General features: G+C 39.4%; 1 pseudogene; it reads left to right on the top strand.

Annotated features, from left to right (window-relative positions):
- Positions 1–2,335: 2,335 nt before the first annotated feature.
- LOC130034969 (N-acetyltransferase ESCO1-like) lies at positions 2,336–4,605 on the top strand (annotated as a pseudogene).
- Positions 4,606–8,293: the final 3,688 nt, after the last annotated feature.

Here is an 8,293-nt window from a genome sequence, read left to right as displayed (position 1 = left end):
TTATGAGACAGCCAAGTTAGAAATACATATTTCAAAATGTGTGTTAAAATATTGCATTAGTTAAGAAATAAGTTCTAAACTATGAGTTGAAGAAGAATTTCTAATGGATACTAGGTAACCTTAGAATCAAATATCGTGCAGTGCAGTTCAAGCATTATTTAGATTAAGTGATTCCCGTATGTAGATACAACAAAAAGAAGTCTCCAGAGGTCTCCACGAGCTAAGCATTTGTTATAAGAAGTTTCAGAAAGAACAATAGTTAAGTTCAAATGACAGAGAATGAAAGATTTTAACTTTAGATATACAATTTATTGTTTTCTCTTTTTGTTGTTGTTTTTGGTTTTTGGGTCACAACTCATGGTACTCAGGTCTTACTCCTGACTCTCTTCTTAGGAAACACTCTTAGTAGTGTTATAGACCATTTGAGTGCTGGAGTTCAGTCCCAGGTTGTTCATATACACCCCATCTTTCCAACTCCACAAGATTTAGTTTTATAAAACAACTTGAAACTGGAACACTAAATCCCCTTACTTTGATTTTGATGAAGTAAATTTAGAAAAAAAAAAAGAAGAAAATGTAAGGAAAGATAGGGCTGTGGAGATAGCCAATGGGCTGGGCTGGAGCACATGCCTGGGATGCACAGGGCCCTGAGTTCAGTATTATCAGTGATAGCCCTGAAAAGCCTCAGCACTGCAAAAAGTCAGAGCAGAAATGGACCACCACAGATAAAAAGGATAAAGAAAAAAACCAGGAAAATAATATAAGAAAAATTTAAAGGTGGATATATGTTTGGACAGTTACAGATATTAAATACATTTGGACCACTTTCAAATATGAAAAATATTATTTGAAAAAATTTCTAGGTAGTATCATTGATAAAAATGAACTTAAAGTCTTTAATATTTTATAATTATTAATAGATTGTCTTCTATGAAATATCTTCCTATAAATAGATCTCTAGGCCCATTTAACTTCTGTCTAACATTCAAGAACAAATAATTTCAATCTTATACAAATTCTTCAAGAAAATAGGAAAAACAAAAACACTATTGTGGTCCTCAATTTTGTGTATCATTTTGTATAATCTTTGCCCAGACATTTGACCAGTTATTATTTTTTGTCATTAATTTATTTTAAGTAAAGGTAAAGGCCCTCCGGTTGTTCATCGATTTGCTCGAGCGGGCCCAGTAACGTCTCCATTGGAGACTTTATTTTAAAAATTATTTTTCCCAAATATTAATTTAGATGTATCTGTGAAAGTATTTTGGTAAGATCAATATTTAAATTCATATGAACACTAGAGGTACGCGGGCTTCGTCAGACGCGCGGGAGAGCGCCGAGGGGGTCCCGGCGAGGCGAGCGCCGACCCACCTGCAGCCTGCAGGACCGCGGGGACCTCGGCGGCCGGGGCGGGGCGGGCAGCGGGGGTGGGGGTGGGGCGCCTGCAGGTAGCCGCGGCCCGGCCGGACCCTGACCCCCGCTCCCCACTCCCCGCGGCCCGCCTGCACCCCGAGGCCTGTGCGCGCGCGGGCCGGGCTGCGGGGATCCCGGGGAGGGGGTGCGGGGCAAGGTCACGGCCGCAGAGTCGGGGCTCGGGGGCGCCGGGGGCTGCGTGCGAGAGTGGCGGGGGAGGGTTTCGGGGCGTTCTCGCTCCTTCCGGGGAGAGGCACGTGCCGCGGGGTGGAGCAGGTCCCCAAAGGAGAGAACTTTGCCACCCCCACCTCCCGCCCCTGGAGCTCGCGGAGCGGCGCACTGGAGGCGTTTGACCCGGGAATGGGCGCGTGGCGGGGCGGCGGGCGAGCGGAGCCGGTTTGGGATTAGTCCCAGGAACCTTGGGCGCCGTGCCCCAGAGCTGCAGGGGGGCTGCTTAACACAGAAAGTCCTTGCAGCGCCTAGTGTTCCTCAGATGAGTTCAGGAAGGAGCCTTTTGCAGAAGCTGCTGGGAGAAGACTTCCTAGGTGGAATATTCGAATATCAATGGGTTCCCGCCTCCAAGGATGACAGATCACAAATACACAGGAAGTTTTTAGAATCATCATTTATTAGACGCATCATCAATCAACTTAAAGTGATACATGATTCCCGTTTCAGTAAGGTGCTGTGTAATGTGTTAAGAGCATATTATAAGGAATGATTTTGTCAAATTTTCATGAGTTATGGTTGCTGAAAGATCAGTTCTGTCTTGTGGGAAAAGAACTGGATGACAGAAACCTTACTTGAAGCAAACCAGTATTCTTGTTGAAAATGTATAGCAGCATCAGTTAAAGTTCATTCTTAAGACCTGCTTCTCAGTAATAATACTAGGTATTCAGCATTCCCAGCTTCAAGGTCACGAAAATTCTCTCAAAACTACTCAGAAAAGGGGGACAAAGGAATGATGTCCATGCAGGAGAAATCAAAAGAAAATTCCTCCAATGTCACTAAGAAAAGAGAAGATAGAAATTTAGAAACAAAAATTGAAGAGTCTCAGAAAAATCTAGCCAAAAAATCAGGACCAAAGGAAGTTTTAAAATCACCAGTTAATTCTTCCAGTGAAAATAAAATAAATCGGCCTGAATTTGGAACATGCATGAGTACAAGGTCAGCAAAGGCAGCATCCAGTGACAAAAAAGCTAACAACTCCATTAATAAAAATGTAACTAAATTCACAACAAGAATCTATGAAAAAGAAGAAATCATCTCAGAAAAAATCAGTGAATGAAACCTCCACATCGAATGAGCAGCTTAACCGAAGATCACAAAGACTACAACAATTAGCAGAGGTTTCAACAAGGACTCTGCGGAGTAGAGAAATTCAGGGCCCCGTACAAGCAGTTAAACAGAATTTTCCACTAACAAGAAAAGAGTACTGTAGTAATACTCAGAGTAAGACTAGTAAAGTAAAAACAAGTACAAACCATGTGAAAAGGAAAGTACAGGAGAAGTCTGACTTTAAAGAGGATGGAAATCCAGTTCTCAATGAAATAAATTCACCAAAAGGAAAAAAACGCAAAGTAGAGCACCAGGCAGCTGATACCAGCAGTTCTCAGTGCTTAAAAGGATCCGATGAAAAATGTCATCAGAAGAATTCTAGAAAAGAGGAAACAAAACCTGTGCCTGTAGCTTCTGAGATAAAAAGATCAAAAGTGGCTACTTCACTGATCTCTAAAAAGAGTGAAATGAAGAAGTCTGTTCATACACAAGTGATTACTACTGCAAAATCCCCAAAACGTCCACAGCCATTAGTGCCTGAACAAAATGTCGATAACGAACTGGAGTAAGAAGGAAAGAACAAGCGAGGTAGCATTCTTCAACTATATGAAGAAATTGCTGGTGAAATTGAGTCAGATACTGTAGAGGTGAGAAAGGAATCTTCACAAGTAGAAAGTGTAAATGAGGACCAGTGTACGGAAGTGAAGTTGGAAGAGACCGATGTTGAAGGGCAAACACTTCATCACCAGAAAACAAATCAGGATGTTCAGTGTAATCGTTTCTTTCCCAGTAGAAAAACAAAGCCTGTGAAATGTATACTAAATGGAATAAACAGCTTAACTAAAAAGACCTCTAAAGGTAAAGGCCCTCCCGTTGATCGTCGATTTGCTCGAGTGGGCCCAGTAACGTCTCCATTGGAGACTTTGTTGTTACTGCGTCTGGCATATCGAATACTCTCGGTAGCTTGCCGGGCTCTCCGAGAGGGGCGGAGGAATCGAACTCGGGTCGGCCATGTTGGCCGCTTGTAAGGCGAACGCCCTACCCGCCGTGCTATCGCTTGATCATAGATGCTGGACAAAAAAGATTTGGAGCAGTATCTTGTAATGTTTGTGGCATGCTTTACACAGCTTCAAATCCTGAAGATGAAACACAACATCTGCTCTTCCATAATCAGTTTATTAGTGCTGTAAAATATGTGGGCTGGAAAAAAGAAAGAATTCTGGCTGAATACCCAGATGGCAGGATAATAATGGTCCTTCCTGAAGACCCAAAGTATGCTTTGAAAAAGGTCGACGAAATTAGAGAGATGGTTGATAATGATTTAGGTTTCCAACAGGCTCCACTAATGTGCTATTCTAGAACTAAAACACTTCTCTTTATTTCTAATGACAAAAAAGTAGTTGGCTGTCTAATTGCGGAACATATCCAGTGGGGCTACAGAGTCATAGAAGAGAAACTTCCAGTTGTAAGGTCAGAAGAAGAAAAAGTCAGATTTGAAAGGCAAAAGGCCTGGTGCTGTTCAACATTGCCAGAACCTGCAATCTGTGGTATCAGCCGTATATGGGTATTCAGCATGATGCGACGCAAGAAAATTGCTTCTCGAATGATTGAATGCCTAAGGAGCAATTTTATATACGGCTCATACTTGAGTAAAGAAGAAATTGCTTTCTCAGATCCCACGCCTGATGGAAAACTGTTTGCAACACAGTACTGTGGCACTGGTCAGTTTTTGGTATATAATTTTATTAATGGACAAAATAATACCTAAAACAGATTCTTGCCTACAGTACTAGAAGATCTACTGAAGAGAAATGAGAGAAATGGGATTGGTTGCTGACTTTAACCAGGAACTAGGGCCATTTTTATTATAATGAACTCAGGATTGGCAACAGCCATAAGGCTGTTCCATTTTCATAAATTGGAAACAATGGAGTAATAGCTTATTGTTTTGTTTTTTAAAGAAGATATTTTATTATCTTTTACAGAAATTTATGATTGATGTATTTTATCTATAATTATTTAGACTGAAAACTAATGCAAGGACTATGGTCTCAGTTGATAAGTATATTTTGAAGTTCTTAATATGGAAATATACCAGTGTAGCTTGGTGTACTGTATTTTTTATATGAATCTGCTGATACCAGTTAGTTTTAAAGATGTATTTTCACAGAGCAGAAACCAGTGTTTTTGTTATTATTTAAGAAGAGACTCTGAAAGATACTTTGATGATGACCCTTTAAAAAAAAAGCAGAGTTCCAGGGACCAGAGAGATAGTACAGCAGGTAGGGTGTTTGCCTTGCACATGACCACCCTGGGTTCAATCCCTGGCATCCCACCAAGTACCGTCAGGATTGATTCCTAGGTGCAGAGCCAGAAGTAACTCCTGAGCATTGCTAGATGTGGCCCCCCAAACCTCCCTACCACCCTCCCCCCCCAAAAAAAAGCACCACCCCGGGTACATGAAGAATTTGGGTATTGATTTTTTTCTTTCATCTCGCTTTTTAGGGACCTACTACTGGAGAGCTAGTGTTAAGTATCCCTTGAAGTTTATTATTTTAGTGTCATTTTTCTTTAAATGGCAACTTTGGCACACTTAGGCTATTTATATTTAGGCTATAAACCCCAAAGAGGTTTATAAACATATGGAATAGTCACAGCTAAACCTGAATAACTTGGTATCTGCGTTGTTATTGCTCAGAAATACTACACTGAGTATATACCCTTGTTACGGAACTTCATTTTGATACTTGTCTATCCTTCATAGTGCCCTCTACTTTTAAAGCGTTTATATGTTGAAAAACTGCTGTGGCCTTTTATGATATGTATATAATGTAGAATAAAATAATAAAATAATTAATAGCTTTTTAAAAAAGTGAAAAAAAATTCATATGAACACTAGCACTAGCACTATCTTCTCATTGTTCCCCGATTTACTCGAGCGGGCACCAGTAATGTTTCCATTGTGAGACTTGTTGTTACTGTTTCTGGCATATCGAATATGTCACGGTAGCTTGCCAGGCTTTGCTGTGTGGGTGGGATACTCTCGGCAGCTTGCCGGGCTCTCTGAGAGGGGTGGAGGAATCAAACCTGGGTCTGCTGCATGCAAGGCAAACGCCCTACCTGCTGTGCTATTGCTCCAGCCCATAATAGTAACATATATAAATTATAGTACCACTTTTATTATTCTCTATGTGGTTTATTGTAAATAGTACTGCTATATTTTTAACAAGTTTACATAGACATGAGAACATTCATTATATGTTTGTATGCCAGTGTGTGTGTGTGCACACCCTCGTGCACACATACGTGTGTATTGAACTCAGGCCTCACCAATGCATGTGAATAGTTCTACCTCTAGCTATATTCTTGATGTCCAGTGGTTCTATATTTAATTTGTTAAAGAAAAATTATTTTGGCACTGTAACTTATAATACTGCTAATACTGCTACAAGTAATGTTTCAGGTATACATTCTTCCTATACCACATGTAGCACTAGAGTTCAAGCTTCCCTCCACCAGTCTCTCTCGGCTTCCCTCTCACCACTGTATAATCCCCTTAATCAAACTCAGTTCTGTGAGCTAACTCTCAGAGTTGGATTTTTTCTACTCTCTTATAATTTGCATTATACTCTGTATATGAGACGAGAGAGAACATTTGTTATCTGTCCTCCTTTGACTCAGTTCACTCTGAATAATACCCTCCAGTTCCATCTGTGTCATTGCAGTGAGTTATAGGAGTTAATGTTTCCTTAGAGCTGAGCAGTATTCTATTGTTTATGTATTTATCTACTCATGGATTATTGTGCACTCAGTTTCCAGATATTATTGTGAATAGTGCTGCAATAAACAAAGTGGTTCCACTTCTTGGCATCTACCCCAAGAGTACCCAAATGTTAATATTTCAAGGAGCGTTCATAGATCCACATGGTGACTGCATCAATTTACATTCCCGCCAACAGTATACATGGAGCCCCTTTCTCCACATCCTCACCAGAACTCATCACCTGTGTTTTGGGTGACAGTTCATTAATAAGAGTGGAAGGGGATATCTCATTTGTTTGATATATCATCTGATACATGTCTAGGAGAGGAGAACTCAAAAAAGAGGTAGAAAAGGTAAGGCTTGGATACTTCTTCTTAATTATAGTAAAATGCAAAAAATTGTATTTAAAAATATGACTCGAAGAAATAATTATTAAGCAGGACCTAGAAATATAGAAAAGCAGCATATCTCTATGGCAAAAAAATAAATGTTATTTTCAGAAGAGAACCCTATAGCTGAGTTATCATTTCATAGAGACCATAAGTATGGTTCATGGACTTAATCAGTAATCTTAGCCATGGCTAGGGTGAGAGATGGAATTAAACCTACGAAGACTCTACCAGTTTGAAGTAAAGGGATAGAAGGAAGGTAGAGGCTCTTAGATTTCTTGGATTTGCTCAGTCTGAGCCATATATGACTGAATATGCTGTTTTCTTCCATGAAGGGATGGAACATCCTTGAAAGAATTCAGAGACAAGGGGATGCCCAATGCATCCCACAAAGGAGGAAGCATCTTTTCTGCATGGGTTCCACAGCAGAGTAGGTGTAGAGCGTCACTTGGGTGACCCTCATCTCCTGATCTGGAAGGGCACAGGCACCTCTCAGGACCCTGGGTGTGATGTTCCTAATCCAGTGAATCTGGACAGTGAAACAAGGAGGCAAAGAAGATTGCCTTTGAGTACTGAGATTTCATGAAATTTTCTGTCAGGTTACAGATTTTCTTGGAATCCTTCATCCCTGCCTTCACCTTTATTTCCCCATTTTGGAACAAAAATATGTAATCTCTGACAGTTCTACCATTATATTATCTCAGTATACGAATTGTTTTATTTCATAGCTTCAGTGTTAGGAATTTTGTCCAAGCACGCAGTATGATTTTTACCCCTTCCTACTTTAGAGCTTATTTTTCTTACCAGGTTTAGACCTTAGTGTTGATGCTGGAAAGAGTTAAGACTTTCATGGATGGTTGGTTGGATAAATGTAATCTGTATGGGAGAAGAACACAATTTTGAGGCTAGGAGTAGAAAACCATGTAGTGGTTTGCATCCACTCCAAATACTTACCAGCCAGAACTTTAAACTATCTTAACTGAACCTTAGAATTTTGTTATATTCTAGTGATATGCATAATACCATTTGAAATTTTTTAATTTTATCAAAAAGTAAAATAAACAGTATAATTAAACATTGTAGATCAATAAATAGAAATTTGCTAGAGAATGAACTGAAATATCAGAAATGATTTCTTTGTGAGAAAGTTTTATATGATTGAAAATGTGGTTTGTTTCATTTAAAATATGGTAAATCTCAAAACCAAGCCTCTGTAATTCTGTGTAAAATGTTGAGTTAGATGTAGAGTTTTCCAGTTTTGTGAATTTAACTTTTCATTTTGGGTTTCATTTGCTGTAATATCCCTTTGTCATTTTTCAAAGTAGTTATTTTGAACTTAGTTATTTTGTTCATCTCCAATTAAATATGTAAAAAGTGATACCTGATGGCTTTCAACTAAACAATAAATTTCAATAAGTGAAATATTTTTCATTAGATAATGGCATTTTGG

The sequence above is a fragment of the Sorex fumeus genome, unplaced genomic scaffold, assembly GCF_029834395.1.
Source record: "Sorex fumeus unplaced genomic scaffold, SorFum_2.1 ptg000063l, whole genome shotgun sequence".
NCBI lineage: Eukaryota > Metazoa > Chordata > Mammalia > Eulipotyphla > Soricidae > Sorex > Sorex fumeus.
The sequence above is the reverse complement of the archived record's forward strand: the minus strand, read 5'-3'. Positions and strand labels throughout refer to the sequence as shown.